This window comes from Ranitomeya variabilis, chromosome 1 (genome assembly GCF_051348905.1).
Source record: "Ranitomeya variabilis isolate aRanVar5 chromosome 1, aRanVar5.hap1, whole genome shotgun sequence".
In the NCBI taxonomy this organism is placed as follows: Eukaryota; Metazoa; Chordata; class Amphibia; order Anura; family Dendrobatidae; genus Ranitomeya; species Ranitomeya variabilis.
This window is the reverse complement of record NC_135232.1, coordinates 922,319,759-922,337,182: the sequence shown is the minus strand read 5'-3', so window position 1 is coordinate 922,337,182 and position 17,424 is coordinate 922,319,759.

Here is a 17,424-nt window from a genome sequence, read left to right as displayed (position 1 = left end):
TAAGGACAGTAACACAGTTAGTTGACTGAAATTAAGTGCAGACTGCAGGTCTGGGAGCCCTACTAGTACAGGCAACAGACACGAAGGGCACCCAACTTGGAGTCCTAAGATTTCCAAAAAATTAGAGGCCGACACCACTAAAGTGGCACCAATTTTCCCAGAGTAGAAATAATATAATGGGGCTCTGATACCCCTTCCACTACAGGCAACCCACCAGATGGAGGCACAACTTAGAGTCTCTATGTTTCAAAAAATTGTTAACAACACATTGTCAGCAGCAGTAGCAACAGCAGGCACAGAAGCCATGACAAAGGTGTCAAAGACTGCAATAATGTGAGATCAATGCAGCACACTAAAAATGACGCCATTACCTAGTCTGCATCTGGGGCAAAAAAGTCATTGGAGATCAATGACTTGTTCATTTTGATGAAAGTAAGGCGATCAGGACACCACCAGCAGCACTGAAAACACTTTCTGAGAGAATGCTGGCTGCCTGGTATGAAAAAACTTCCACGGCATTACAGGTGAGCTCCAGGCCACTCTTCTATTTTTGAATACCAAAATGCCAAAGGGTCCAAATCCCTCCCCCTGATGGCATTGATATTGACTTCGAGATACTCCTGCACCATCCTCTTCAGTTGATCACTATGTGTCAGACTTGTACTCTGTTCAGCTGGTGCATGGGCTGGTCTAAAAAATGTGTGAAACGACTCACATAAATTACGTCTGAGACTTACAATGCTGCCACTGCTAATGTTTTAGGATTGACAACTCGATATTCCCAGTATTGGAAGTTCATAACTGCAATGTACACTCTCACGATCGTCTACAAGCGTGTTTCGATACACCAGCATGCACACGTCCCTTTCCAAGGTGGGAATCATCTGGCAAAATTCACTCATATCGTAGTCAGCACTATTTCTAATCCTAATTCTAATCCCAACAATACTTGCATCATGTTGCAGATAGTGCAGCAAGAAAGCACTCATGTGTCGAGCACTTCCATGAGGTCCAAATCCATTGTGTGTTGGCAGCAGAGTAACACTCAAGCTGGCTAACTCTGACCCCTCAGAGAGAGGATCATATCCTTTTTATCTCCTGACAGTTGAGAACCCATCATCTCTTCCTCCTCCATTTGTTTCTCAGCTCCTGCACCTTCACTAAGGGCCTATAGCCATCTTCATGAAAAAACTATCTGATTGTGGTTCAGAAAAGCAGGACTAGTGTTATTCAAGTGCCATGCGATTTTGATGAGAGAACAAGCCGATTTTTCACATTTAGAATCCGATTGACATCTGAATGCCATGTAATTGCTATCCTATTGCAATGGGATTTTAACATGAGCTTTAACACAGAGTAATTCTCTGTTATTTACACACACAATGCAGAATATTTATTTTGAAAAAAAAATATATACTTTATAGTAATTATACTATATATAATTTATATATAATTAGAATAGATAGACACATTACAGGAAAAGCCCTCAATTCATCTGCCGCGTACAGTAGACTCATAATGTTAAAGGTTAGAATTGTATAGAATGGATATATACACATACAATAGATATAAATATGTCAGTGACAGAAATAATTAGTACTGTGCATGTGAAGCTTACTGTACATGTATTTAATTAAAAAATGATTATTTTTCTGAAAAAAATATTGTGGGTTCCCACATCATTCTCATAACCAACAGACGGAAAGTCAACAACTGGGGGTAGATGTTTATAGCCCGAGAAGAGGGAAAGATCCATAATGCTTCTGAGGCTATTAATATCAGCTCACAGCTATATACTTAGAGCATGTTCACACTGGGTGTTTTTGCTTTTTTTTCTGCAGCAAAACTTGATTTCTTGGCAGGAAAGAAGCTGAGGCAAAAACGCATGTCTTAGTGTGTTTTTGGTGCTTTTTTTGCACACTCTGTGTGCATGCTAATAAAATTGAGTGCCCCCAGAAAAAGAAAAACTACTTCCTGTAGAACCGTACCTCCTTTAAAAAGTTGGCAATTCAAGTGTCGGTACTGTAAAATCACACTGGCAGGTTAGAATAGAATAGATATGATCGATATATACACATAGAACACATATACAGTGGGTACAGAGAGTATTCAGATGCCTTACATTTTTCACTCTTTGTTTCATAGCAACCATTTGGTAAATTCAAAAAAGTTCATTTTTCTCTCATTAATGTACAATCTTGACTGACAGTAATGTAGAAATTTTTGCAAATTTAAAAAAAAAGAAAAACTGAAATATCACATGGTCATAAGTATTCAGACCCTTTCCTCAGACACTCATTTAAGTCACATGCTGTCCATTTCCTTGTGATCCTCCTTGAGATGGTTCTACTCCTTCATTGGAGGACATCTGTGTTTAATTTTTTTTTTTCCTTTTAATATTTATTTTATTTTCAAACAATAACACATAACAACAAAAACATACATTATTCCCATTACAAATTATAATAATAATATATATATATATATGTATAAAAAAAAAATTCCAACAGCTGTGTTAGGGCAAATAGTATTTACTCACAGTCCAGGTTTGCCAAATCTTTGCTACTTTTTTTCTCCTAATGCAAGACTGAGACAACATTAATTCATATTTACAGTTCACATTCAGCTTTTCGGTCAGCTCTTTTAGGGTTGGAGGAAAGGTCTCCTTCCAATTTCTAGCCACCAGTGTCCGAGCCCCTATCAATATATGTGATATCAACCCTCTAATTTGTTTAGGAAATATTTCCAAACCGATGTGTAAAATCGCCATTGAGGGTGTAATTTGTGCCATTACCCCCGTAATCTCCATAATCAGCTTCAACACACCGCCCCAGAAGCATAAAAGCTTCGGGCACAAATACCAGATATGACTCTGGTTGCCTACTAATCCACATCCTCGCGAACACAAATGGGAGGATTGCGGATTAAATTTTGCAATTCTTTCTGGGCATAGATACCATCTCATTTGAGTTTTCTTTAATTGTTCCACGTGATTTATACAAGATGACACTCTCTTAACCTCCTTTATACTATTTCCCCATAGTTTTAATTCTAATACATCCCCTAACTCTAGTTCCCATTTTTCCATATAGGGTAGTTTAATCTCTTCCACTGGATTAATTAAAGCTCTATAGAACACTGATATTCCTTTTATAATTGGACCTGATGTTACTATAAGTTTTCCCATCTTTCCCTCTCCCGTAGTACCAGAATGTCTCGCTATTACAATTTTATTTAGAAAATTCCTAATTTGTAAATACTGATAAAAATATTTTCGTATTCCAGTATGTTAATTGGCCAATTGATCAAAAGGGATAACTCCAGTGATTTCCATTATATCTGCTAACGTTTGTATACCTGCCCCTCGCCAATGTTGGAGGTTTAAATAAGGAATATGGGGCTCAATTGCATATATTGATAATGTTTCACATGGAATCCCCAGCAACGAGGGCAGCAACAGTCTCCATAACCTAATTGCCGCCTGCATTGTTGGCAATAAGGGGGAGGTGGGTCCAGTTTGAATTAACTCTGTCTCTAGCGCCAGACGCGTGGAACCCCGTCTAGAATAAAATTTTTCTATCTGTATCCATCTGTGGTTTCCAGTCGTCTGCCACCATTCTTTTAACCCCACTAATATTGAAGCTCTATGATATGCCATTAAATCCGGGACTCCCATCCCCCCTGCTTCCATAGGTAGATATAATAACGCCCTTGCTACACGTGGTTTCTTATATGCCCATATATATTTACTAGCTAATAGTTGTAGATCATAAATGTATTTTTTTGGTATATTTAGGGGGAGGGTTCTGAAATAATACAAAATCTTTGGTAAGGCTATCATTTTGAACGCATTAATACGGGCTATCCACGAAGTGGTGATTTTATGCATATCTACTAGTAAAATTTTAATTTGTGTGTATAGATTTTTAAAATTTACTTTTATTATCTGATCTGTAGTTGTCAACCTTATCCCTAAGTACGGAATTCCTTCTTTTAACCACTGAAATGAAAATAGTTTCTTCATTTCTTGTATGGACTCTTGATATTGCCACCGGAAGAATTGATGATTTATTCAGGTTTAATTTATAAAACGATATCTCACTGAATTCCTTCAGCTCCTCCAAAACTGTCGATAAGGACTGTTTGATATTTACACAAGAAATAATAATATCATCCGCATAAAGTCTTATTTTATGAGCTTCCTTTCCTACCATTACCCCTGAGATTAAAGGCGAAATCCTAATCCTTTCCACCAGTGGTTCCATACATAGGACAAAAATTATTGGGGACAAGGGGCAACCCTGTCGCGTCCCGTTTGTTATATAAAAAAGTTCCGATAGAGCGCCCGCCGTCCACACTCTTGCCGAAGGGGCCGCATATATAGCTAAAATAGCTGCGAGAATTGATCCTCCCAACCCAAATTTTTCCAGTACTGCCCGGATATACCCCCAGTGCACCCTGTCAAAGGCCTTCTCTGCGTCCAATGACAGGAATGCACTGGGGAGCCCAGACAGCTCCGCAATCCGAACTAGATCTATCATTCGGCGTATTCCATCTTTCGCCTCTCTACCCCTCACAAACCCTACCTGGTCTGGTGAGACCAGATCTGGAATGATCTGATTTAAACGTGAGGCTAACATTTTAGTAAAAATTTTTATATCGGTGTTCAAGAGAGCTATAGGTCTAAAATTTTCTGGGGTTGTGGGTGTTTTACCGGGTTTCGGTAAAGTAATAATGGTAGCCTCCAAATTAACTTTCTCGATTGACCCCTCATCCCTCCACCTCGAAAATATTCTCAACATAAAAGGGACCAACTCCTCCTGAAAAATTTGATAATGATAGTTAGGAAATCCATCCGGCCCAGGCGCTCTAGCCCTTTTAGATTGTTTTATGATTGAAATAATTTCTTCTTTTGTAAAGGGAGCATTCAAATAGCTCAATTGCTCATCTGAAATCTTAGGGAGATTCACGGATCCGAGATAGTTTTTTATTCCCTGCATCGAGGGTTGTGGGATCGACGGGTCACTCCCCAGATTATACAACTCTATATAATATTTAACAAATTCTTCAGCTATTCCCCTAGGATTTCTCACATAAGACCCATCTGACTTCAAAATATATTCAGTCCTATTTTTTATCTCTCTTTTTTTTATTCTTCGAGCAAGGAGGGCCCCCCCTTTATCCCCAGCAGAATACCACTTCATTTTTAATTTACGCATGTTATGTGCATAAGCGGACAGCATTGCGTCTCGTAATTTAAATCTGATTGAAAATATTTCAGCAGTGATTGAAGGAGTGACCGCCTTCTTATTAATAGATTCTAGGGTTTGCAATCTACCCAAAAGTTCTCTTTTCTCCTTCTCCTTTCCTTGTTTCAAAATAGAAGCTTGTTGTACTAACACCCCCTTATAACCGCTTTATGTGCCATCCACAAAGTTTCATCATTGATCTCCCCATTGTCATTTTGGTCAAAATATTCCCTTACTGCAGAACCTATTATCGAAGATACCCTTTCATTCAGGAGCATTTCCTCATTCAAGCGCCACCTAAATATGGGCGCTTGTTGGTGGGACAATGAGATCTTAAGGATATGTAGGAGCATGATCCGACCATGTTATCAGACCAATCCTTGCTTCCATACTCCTTAATAAAATGTTATCATCCACCAGAAAGTAATCTATTCTGCTGTATGGGTGGTGACGGTGGGAGAAAAAAGTATAATCTCTTTCTGATGCTTGAACATATCTCCAATAATCATGATAATGAAATTCAAGTGCTAATGATCTCAACTCCCCTCTACTCCGCTCACCCCCTTGAGACCTGTCCATCTCTCTACTCATAGGAAGAAAAAATCCCCACAAACTATTTTACCACCTTTTCCAACTGCCTGTATTTTTTTAAATACCTTTCTAATAAATTTTCCTTGTCCCCTATTCGGAGCATATATTGTCGCCAATGTATGAATTATCCCATTTAAAGTACAGGACAAAATCAAAAATCTCCCTTCTGAGTCTACATATGTCTGTAACACTTCACATGCCACTGAATGTTTAATTATAATACAGACCCCACATTTTTTGGCCGTATTACTAGAAAAAAAAAATGTGGAAACTGATCATGGTGAAATCTCCTATTATCTATTTCAAGCAAATGTGTCTCCTGTAAACAAATTATTTCTGCTTGTGATTTTAACACCTCTGACCAGACCATGCTCCTTTTACTAGGGGAATTCATGCCTTTAACATTTAATGACATAATTTTTATACTCATTGCAACATATATATATATCTTCTGCTATAAAATCCTCCTCCTCCTTACCCTTTGAACTGATCCTATTAAATACACTAATATCTGTAATATCCAACGCTATAAAGCAAGCAGATATCTCAGTCTCTTTCAGGCCCAAACTGCAAGAAAATTTTTTTTCCTTAAACAAAAAAAAAAAAAAAAAAAAAAAAAACCCGACATACATTCAAAGCCCTATGGTTGATCACAAATACCATAGGGGAGGCCCTGTACCTCGGGCAACGGGCAGAAAAAAAAAACATCTGCCTTATTGGGGTCTGGAAAACAAAAACAAAATTTGTCTCCAGTAAATGCCTCGAGGACCGGCCACGAGGCCTACATTCTCGCCACTTTAGACTTAGACTTTAAACTGTGTTTAATTAAACTGATAGGACTTGATTTGGAAAGGCAGATGCCTGTTTATATAAGACCTTACAGCTCACAGTGCATGTTAGGCTAAATAAGAATCATGAGGTCAAAGACACTGGCCAAAGAGTTCAGAGACTGAATTGTGGCAAAGCGCAGATCTGGCCAAGGTTCTAACAGAATTTCTGCAGCACTCAAGGTTCCTAAGAGCACAGTGGCCTTCATAATCCTTAAATGGAAGAGGTTTGGAACCACCAGAAGTCTTCCTAGACCTGGTTGTCCAGACAAACTGAGCAATCATGGGAGAAGAGCCTTGGTGAGAGAGGTAAGAAGATCCCGAAGATCACTGTGGCTGAGATCCAGAGATGCAGTAGGGAGATGGAAGACAGCATACACAAAGTCAACTATCACTGCAGCCCTCCACCAGTCAGGCCTTTGTGGCAGAGTGGCCCGATGGAAGCCTCTCCTCAGTGCAAGACATATGAAAACCTGCATAGAGTTTGCTAAAAAACACATGAAGTACTCCCAAACTATAAGAAATAAGATTCTCTGGTCTGATTAGACGAAAATAGACCTTTTTGGTGATAATTCTAAGCAATATGTGTGGAGAAAACCAGGCACTGCTCATCACCTGCCCAATGCAATCCCAACAGTAAAACATTACGGTGGCTTTATCATGCTATGGGGTATTTTTCAGCTGCAGGGAGAGGACAACTGACTGTCATTGAAGGAAACATAAATGCGGCCAAGTACAGAGATATCCTGGATGAAAACCTCTTCCAGAGTGCTATGGACCTCAGACTTGGCCGAAGGTTTACCTTCCAACAAGACAAGACCCTAAGCTCACAGCTATCATAACAAATGATTGGCTTCAGAACAACTCTGTGACCATTCTTGACTGGCCCAGCCAGAGTCCTGACCTAAAAACATTTGAGCATCTCTGGAGAGACCTGAAAATGGCTGTCCACCAACATTCACCATCCAACCTTAAGGAACTGGTGAGGGTCTGCAAGAAAAATGGCAGAGGATTCCCAAATCCATTTGCCAAAATTGCTACATTTTTGTTTGTTTTTTTCTGTCAAGATGGGGTGCAGAGTGTACATTAATGAGAAAAAAAATGAACTTTTTTTGAATTTACCAAATTTACCTGAACTGCGGTAACCTCTAGACTGAGGGAAAATGACAGAGCATATGCATTTTGCGACTTTCGCTGACTTCTAGTCCAGCACAATAATGATGCCAAGCGTTCAACGCTTGCATTCCAGAGCATGAAACCTGAAGTCATCTTGCTGCTTGAGGTCTAGTGTGAAGTTTCCACAATCAGTGATGGTTTGGGGAGCTATGCCATCTGCTGGTGTAGGTCCACTGTGTTTTATCAGGACCAAAGTCAGCGCAGACGTCTACCAGGAAATTTTAGAGCACTTTACGCTTCCCTCTGCCAGTAAGCTTTTTGGAGATGGAAATTTCATTCTCCAGCTGGACTTGGCACCTGTTTACACTGAAAAAAGTATCAATGTATGGTTTTAAAACAACAGTATCACTGTGCTTGATTGGTCAGCAAACTCGCCTCACCTTAACCCCATAGAGAATCTATGGGGTATTGTCAAGAGGAAGATGAAAGACCCCAGACCCAACAATGCAGATGAGCCTCTATGCCACTCTGCATTGATGCAGTAACTCATGCAAAAGGAGCCCCAACGAAGAATTGAGTGCATTTATTGAACATACATTTCAGTAGGCCAGCATTTTGGATTTTAAAATCATTTTCCAAACTGGTGTTATAAAGTATTCTAATTTACTGAGATAATCACTTTTGGATTTGTATTGGCTGTAAGCCATAATCATCAACATTAACAGAAATAAACACTTGAAATAGATCACTCTGTTTGTAATGACTCTATATAATATGAGTTTCACTTTTTGTGTTGAAGAACTGAAATAAATGATCTTTTTGATGATTTTATTATTTTGTGAGAAGCACCTGTATAACGACACATACAATGAGTAATTTACTGAAAGAAGAAAACAACTCAATCTGCATTGAATATTGGAAAAAGTAATGCTGTTATTGATGATATGTAAATTGCATATAATGACACATGAGGTGAAGTGTGTGAATTACATATAAAGACCCATATACTACCATGTGAGGTGCTGATCATGAGAAAAAGTCATTGTGTGCAGATTCTACCCTGAGTTAGGGTAGAATTTGCACATAATCATTTTTTTTTAATCTGCACATGACTTTTTCTCATAACCAGCACCTCACGTTGTAGTATTACACAATTCACTACAAACACATAGCACTTTAGAATGACTGTGCACCTTCAATAAGATCATGCTATTTACCGTACATACTCGAGTATAAGCCGACCCGAGTATAAGCCAACCCCCCTAATTTTGGCACAAAAAACAAGGAAAACTTAATGACTCAAGTATAAGCCTAGGGTGGGAAATGCAGCAGCTACCGGTAAATGTCAAAAGTAAAAATAGATACCAATAAAACTAAAATTAGTTGAGACATCAGTAGGTTAAGTGTTTTTGAATATCCATATTGAATCAGGAGCCCCATATAATGCTCCTTAAAGTTTATGATGGCCCCATAAGATGATCCATATTAAAATACGCCCCATATAATCCTGCATAAAGGTTAATAATGGCCCCATAAGATGTTCCATAGACACATTTGCCCAATATAATGCTGCACAAATGTTGATTATGGCCCCATAAGATGCTCTATAAAGATATTTGCCCCATATAGTGCTGCACAAACCTTGATTATCGCCCCATAAGATGCTCCATACAGACACTTGCCCCATATAATGCTCCACAAACATTAATTATAGCCCCCATAAGATGCTCCATACAGACATTTGCCCCATTATAGTGCTGCACAAACGTTATGGCCCCATAAGATACTCCATACAGACACTTGCCCCATTATAGTGCTGCACAAACGTTATGACCCCATAAGATGCTCTATACAGACACTTGCCCCATTATAGTGCTGCCAAACATTATGGCCCCATAAGGTGCTCCATACAGACACTTGCCCCATATAGTTCTGCACAAACGTTGATTATGGCCCCATACAGACACTTGCCCCATATAGTGCTGCACAAACGTTGATTATGGCCCCATACAGACACTTGCCCCATATAGTGCTGCACAAATGTTATGGCCCCATAGGATGCTCCATACAGACACTTGCCCCATTTGCTGTTGCTGCGATAAAAAAAAATCACATACTCACCTTTCCATCACTCAGGCCCCCGGCACTTTCAATATTCACCAACTCCTCATTCCGGTGCCACTCCATCTTCAGCGTCTTCTGCACTGATGTTCAGGCAGAGGGCGCGCACTAACCACGTCACCACACCCCCTGACCTGAGCGTCACTGCAGAAGACGCTGAAGATGGAGCGGCGCCAGAACGAGGAGCTGGTGAATACCGTGCAGCGCTCCCCTCCCCATTATACTCACATGCTCCTGGCGTGGTGCAGTCCTTGCTTCCCCGGCACTGCAGCTACTTCCTGTACTGAGCGGTCACCGTTACTGCTCAATACAGTAATGAATGTGCGACTCCACCCCAATGGGAGGTGGAGCCGCATATTCATTACTGTAATGAGCGGTACCATGTGACTGCTCAGTAGAGGAAAAAGCTGGGGCGCTGGGGAGCCAGGGACCTGCAGGGACCGTGCCAGGAGTAGGTGAGTATAATTAGACAGCCCCCACTCCACCCTCCCCTGCCGACCCCTGGGTATGACTCAAGTATAAGCCGAGATCGGGACTTTCAGCCCCAAAAAATGGGCTGAAAATCTCAGCTTATACTCGAGTATATACGGTAACTAAATATAATTAATAATGAAAAACTAACTAGATAGCAGAACCTTCTTTGAGTATAGAGGCACTTGCACTTTTCTTTACAACCAGATATAGTTCTGCAGTAATCAGTTTCACCTTATTTTTTCATCATTAGTAGTGTTGAGCGATACCGTCCGATACTTGAAAGTATCGGTATCGGAAAGTATCGGCCGATACCGGCAAAGTATCGGATCCAATCCGATACCGATACCCGATACCAATACAAGTCAATAGGACTCATGTATCGGACGGTATTCCTGATGGTTCCCAGGGTCTGAAGGAGAGGAAACTCTCCTTCAGGCCCTGGGAACCATATTAATGTGTAAAAGAAAGAATTAAAATAAAAAATATTGCTATACTCACCTCTCCGACGCAGCCTGCACCTTACCGAGGGAAGCGGCAGCGTTCTTTGTTTAAAATTCGCGCTTTTCTTTCCTTTACTGAAGTCCCGGCTTGTGATTGGTCGCGTGCCGACCATGTGGCCGGGACGCAACCAATCACAGCAAGCCGTGACGTAATTTCAGGTCCTTCAGGATTTTAAAATTACGTTCCGGCTTTGTGATTGGTTGCGTCGCAGTCACATGGGCAACGCAACCAATCACAGCAAGCCGTGACGTAATTTCAGGTCCTTAAGGATTTTAAAATTACGTCCCGGCTTTGTGATTGGTTGCGTCGCAGTCACATGGGAGACGCAACCAATCACAAGCCGTGACGTCACGGGAGGCTGGACACGCGCGCATTTTAAAATGAGCGCGTGTCCAGCCTCCCGTGACGTCCCGGCTTGTGATTGGTTGCCTCGCGGTCAACCAATCACAAGCCGGGAGGCTGGACACGCGCGCATTTTAAAATGAGCGCGTGTCCAGCCTCCCGTGACGTCCCGGCTTGTGATTGGTTGCCTCGCGGTCAACCAATCACAAGCCGGGAGGCTGGACACGCGCGCATTTTAAATTGTTGGTTTCGAATTTCCCTCTCAATCTCTGTTCTTTCTCCGTCGGATTATTACCGGCCCCTCTGCTGTAGCGGCGGTCGCTGTGTATACCGGTGGGGGCAGCTCTACCCCGCTGATAATACCGGGTCCTGTCCTTCCAGCTGTCTGCCCCCAAACACGGCCTCCCGTGACGTCCCGGCTTGTGATTGGTTGCCTCGCGGTCAACCAATCACAAGCCGGGAAGCTGGACACGCGCGCATTTTAAAATTTTTAAAATGCGCGCGTGTCCAGCCTCCCGGCTTGTGATTGGTTGACCGCGAGGCAACCAATCACAAGCCGGGACGTCACGGGAGGCTGGACACGCGCTCATTTTAAAATGCGCGCATGTCCAGCCTCCCGGCTTGTGATTGGTTGATCGCGACGCAACCAATCACAAGCCGGGACGTCACGGGAGGCTGGACACGCGCCCATTTTAAAATGCGCGCGTGTCCAGCCTCCCGTGACGTCACGGCTTGTGATTGGTTGCGTCTCCCATGTGACTGCGACGCAACCAATCACAAAGCCGGGACGTAATTTTAAAATCCTTAAGGACCTGAAATTACGTCACGGCTTGCTGTGATTGGTTGCGTTGCCCATGTGACTGCGACGCAACCAATCACAACGCCGGAACGTAATTTTAAAATCCTGAAGGACCTGAAATTACGTCACGGCTTGCTGTGATTGGTTGCGTCCTGGCCACATGGTCGGCACGCGACCAATCACAAGCCGGGACTTCAGTAAAGGAAAGAAAAGCGCAAATTTTAAACAAAGAACGCTGCCGCTTCCCTCGGTAAGGTGCAGGCTGCGTCGGAGAGGTGAGCATAGCAATATTTTTTATTTTAATTCTTTCTTTTACACATTTTTACATTAATGTTGTTTCGATACCGATACCCGATACCACAAAAATATCGGATCTCGGTATCGGAATTCCGATACAGCAAGTATCGGCCGATACCCGATACTTGCAGTATCGGAATGCTCAACACTAATCATTAGAGATATTTTTATATGTTAACCTTTCATACTCATATTTGTGCATTATTTTTGTAATTTATCTTATCTTAAGGTCTGAATAATATTGGTTTGTTATACATTTGGTAAATTGCTGCTTGTTTTTGATTTAAGTTTATTTCTATAGATTTATAATAAAGACTGAATATTTTAATACATGCATAGCATATGTACCCTCTTGTCCTGAGATTTGATACTTATAGATTGTAAGCTCAATAGGGTCTTCTCTCACTCTGTATCAATTTGTCAACTTTAGACAAAAGTCTAAACTGGTGGTTGCCTGGTTGCTAGGGAATCCCCACATGTACTTATTCTGGCTAACAGATGTAAATCATTCAGCTGTGGCAATAAAAACTAAATCTCCGAGAACTAAAAAATACTCGGAGGACCCCGAGCATGCTCGAGAAATCTCGAGTAACGAGTATATTCACTCATCACTAGTGATTAACTGTCTATGTGACTGGCTGACAATGGTTAGCCTATTGCCAAACATGTGTGTGTCGGGGGGTGCCTTGTGCTCTGTATTCTGCTAGTGAGATCTTTGTTAGCCTTTGACAATTCTATAGTATTTCCCCTTTGTCTTTAGCGTACTCTGAACTTTGCTGCCTGACCTCAAACTTTGCATTTTGACCAATCTTTTGCCTTATCCCTTTGCCTTTGATGTGCTCTCCAGGTATCTGACTCCGGACTTGTTGACTTCCTTGTCTGACGGCTTGTCTGTGAGAAGTGACTCAGCATCACAATAATATTTTATAATAAGTAATAATATTAATTATCAATAAAATTAACTCTTAAAACATCGACCTTCCACTCAGAAAACCTAATAGATTCTTTTAACTGACCTGAGTTCCGGACCTAACAAACTTTTATTTAAACAAACCCTGTGCTCATCACACAGGTCATATACCTAAAAATGCATATTCCATTCAAATCTATCTCAAAATTTTACTTTGATCTATCACACTTGGTAAACAAACTACTTGCTTAAACTCTTTATGACATATTTTAATTCAATTACTTTTTTATTATGCTTTTGAAGTTCTTCACCTTATATTTTTTACAAATGTGGCTTAAAAAGACATACAAATCAAAGTGAAAAAGTAAGTAATTTTAGGAATATCTATTTAATGCAAATTGTCTCTCATGATTATTGTTAACGTTATCACTGTTTTGGGGATAGTAACACACTATCTGCAATTTTACATTACTAACACAAAATCTATGTTTTCCCAGTTACAGTAACATTCAAGTTTACTTTTTCCAATTTTTTTTTTATTCTATAAGTAAACATAATTGTATCAATAAACTACTATATTTGTCATTCTAGATTATGTAATGGTATTATGTAATATCAGCATACAATAAAATAATGATTTTACACATCACTGAAAAGATGCCATACTTACCATTAAATATTTAAAATGCCAGCTACAAAATCATAAAATATTCTTTACTACATGAAATATGATCAATATACACTATATGGCCAAAAGTATTTGGACAGCTACATCTTAAACTTATAGGAGCTTTCATGACATCCCATTCTAAATCTATAGGCGTTAATAAGGAGATGGTCACCTCTTTGCAGCTATAATAGCTTTCACTCTTCTAGGAAGGCATTTTATAAGATTTGTAGTATGTCTGTGTGAATTGTTGTCTATTCAACCCAGAGAGAATTTTAAGGTCAAATACTGATTTTGAAGTATAGGGCCTGGCTTGGAATCTCTGTTATAGTGCATTCCTAAAGTATTAGATAAGGGTGTGGACAATATTTGGTGTTGACCAGTCAAGTTCTTTAACACCAAATTCACTTAACCATGGCTATATGATCGTTACTTTATCTACTGGGGCAAGGTCATGCTGGAAAAGAAGATTACTTTTTCCAAACTGTTTCCACAATGTTGGATACAAACAATTGTCCAATAAGTCTTGGTATACTGAAACATTGCGATTTCAAGTCACGGGAGCTAAGGGACATAGGGGAATTAATGAAAAAAAATTAAACTCATTCATCTTAATACCAGATAAAAATGAGTATGGCAGCTTAACAAGCCAGGAATCTCTGTGAACAACCCATGACAAATTTATATCTATCTGAGGTAAATAATAAAGTATCCAAGTGAATAAATGAAGGCAAAGAAATTGAATATTTAAGAAATTATTAAAGAGATTATAATGGGAAATTGCAATAGATTTTTTTAATTAAGATAAGAGTAATGTTAATTTGCTGAACTGTAACACGCCACTACAATGCATCTGGAAGCAGGTATCTGCATGTGGAAGAACAGTCCACAATGAACCACAGTGTACTTTTGTTTCCAATGCATTGGGAGTGCCAGTACCTTTCATGGAGAATGTAGTAGCATATTTGTTCTTAGCATATGTTTTTCCAATATTAATTCACTGTACCCCTACCCAACAGCAACCATGGTTTAAAAGACATATGTTTCTTGCCATTGATTTCCTGAATCCGGTCAAAACAGAAAGCGCCCTATTCTCATTCCCAGAACTCTATACTTCTCAAGGTTGTAATGTATTTTGTGATCAAAAGGTCTCTGTAAAGATAGATCTGTGTAATTTCTTGTCTGCACTATGGAACATTTATCCTGATTATTTACAAGAACAACATTCCTCTACTTCTGTTCACTAGCAATGTTAGGGCCATCTGTATTTTAATTAAAATAATCTCTTTCTCATGTTGCTACAACTCTATGAAAAACAGCACAGCGTGCATTCTCCATAATGTAATAACTGGAAACTTCTCTTCTCATTCAAAATACAGTACAGCAAAAGTATGATTACCTTTTCATCCTTATCATCAATATTCTGTGTTTTGTCATTTTCAAGCCTGTTTTATGTAACTGTGGAACAAATATCTAAATGTGTTTCTGATTCTAAATTCCCATTTGTTGATTAGAAAATAGATGAGTGGTTTAGAAATAATTAATCGATTTTCTCAATCGACAAATGTTAGATATATATCTCATAGATATATGTTAGATGTATTCCATGATGTAGTTTTGCAGTCAAGCTGACTTTTCACTCTAAAATTCATTTTAACAGGCATAAAAAATATGCAGAAATCAGCACGAAGGTTGTCAGACAATTGATTTTTTTAGGAGATTCTGCTGTCCAAGCTTATTAATAATAAAATGTATTAAAATACTTGTTAATTCAATATAACAGTTTCTTTTTCTTTGGCTTCATAGTCTTAAGGTGAATAATTCTAATGCTTGGAAAATGTAATTTTCTTCAAGATATCTTGGTCCGTTCTGAAAATACACAAACTTTGTTTTAAAGAGAAGGAATGACATGGGTTCAAAGAAATAATTATTCTTTAGAGAAAATTTTAAATTTAGCATTGAAGTCCGCTACCTGGAATCTGTAATAGACTTTAATGCAACAAATCATCAACTTTGCTGAATGCAGAAATTGTTAAAGCTCTGACTGCCCAATAGGAACCTTAAAGAGTTTGGTCAGTAAAGTAAACCCCTCCAAACCAATATGTGGTGGGCAAGTTTTAGAATATATAGACATGTTGATGGATTCACATTTCAGTCTGTTGATGTATTTGATGTATTCCCAAGTAATTAGGTTTTGTAATCCAGATGCAATTGATGAGTAAACTGCTTTGGGCATGAAAAAGCACTTAAGGAACCAATGCCTTTCTGAGCTAATTTCCTCATTAAACACCATTCTTTTTAGCTTACTTGATTGTCTAATTGTCTTATTTTCTTGATTCATGCCTGAAATCATACAGGCAGTGAGATTAGACAACTGAAAAGGCTGTTGCTGGGTGAGGAAGCAACAATGGGATTCAGTTGTTAATAATGTGTTCTTTCATGCCCATAGCACTTCATGTCTTATTTTCAAATGCTCAAAAATTTTAATTTGTTGGGAATGCAGCAACAGGTAGATATATACAGTGGGGCAAAAAAGTATTTAGTCAGTCAGCAATAGTGCAAGTTCCACCACTTAAAAAGATGAGAGGCATCTGTAATTTACATCATAGGTAGACGTCAACTATGGGAGACAAACTGAGAAAAAAAAATCCAGAAAATCACATTGTCTGTTTTTTTATCATTTTATTTGCATATTATGGTGGAAAATAAGTATTTAGTCAGAAACAAACAATCAAGATTTCTGGCTCTCACAGACCTGTAACTTCTTCTTTAAGAGTCTCCTCTTTCCTCCACTCATTACCTGTAGTAATGGCACCTGTTTAAACTTGTTATCAGTATAAAAAGACACCTGTGCACACCCTCAAACAGTCTGACTCCAAACTCCACTATGGTGAAGACCAAAGAGCTGTCAAAGGACACCAGAAACAAAATTGTAGCCCTGCACCAGGCTGGGAAGACTGAATCTGCAATAGCCAACCAGCTTGGAGTGAAGAAATCAACAGTGGGAGCAATAATTAGAAAATGGAAGACATACAAGACCACTGATAATCTCCCTCGATCTGGGGCTCCACGCAAAATCCCACCCCGTGGGGTCAGAATGATCACAAGAACGGTGAGCAAAAATCCCAGAACCACGCGGGGGGACCTAGTGAATGAACTGCAGAGAGCTGGGACCAATGTAACAAGGCCTACCATAAGTAACACACTACGCCACCATGGACTCAGATCCTGCAGTGCCAGACGTGTCCCACTGCTTAAGCCAGTACATGTCCGGGCCCGTCTGAAGTTTGCTAGAGAGCATTTGGATGATCCAGAGGAGTTTTGGGAGAATGTCCTATGGTCTGATGAAACCAAACTGGAACTGTTTGGTAGAAACACAACTTGTCGTGTTTGGAGGAAAAAGAATACTGAGTTGCATCCATCAAACACCATACCTACTGTAAAGCATGGTGGTGGAAACATCATGCTTTGGGGCTGTTTCTCTGCAAAGGGGCCAGGACGACTGATCCGGGTATATGAAAGAATGAATG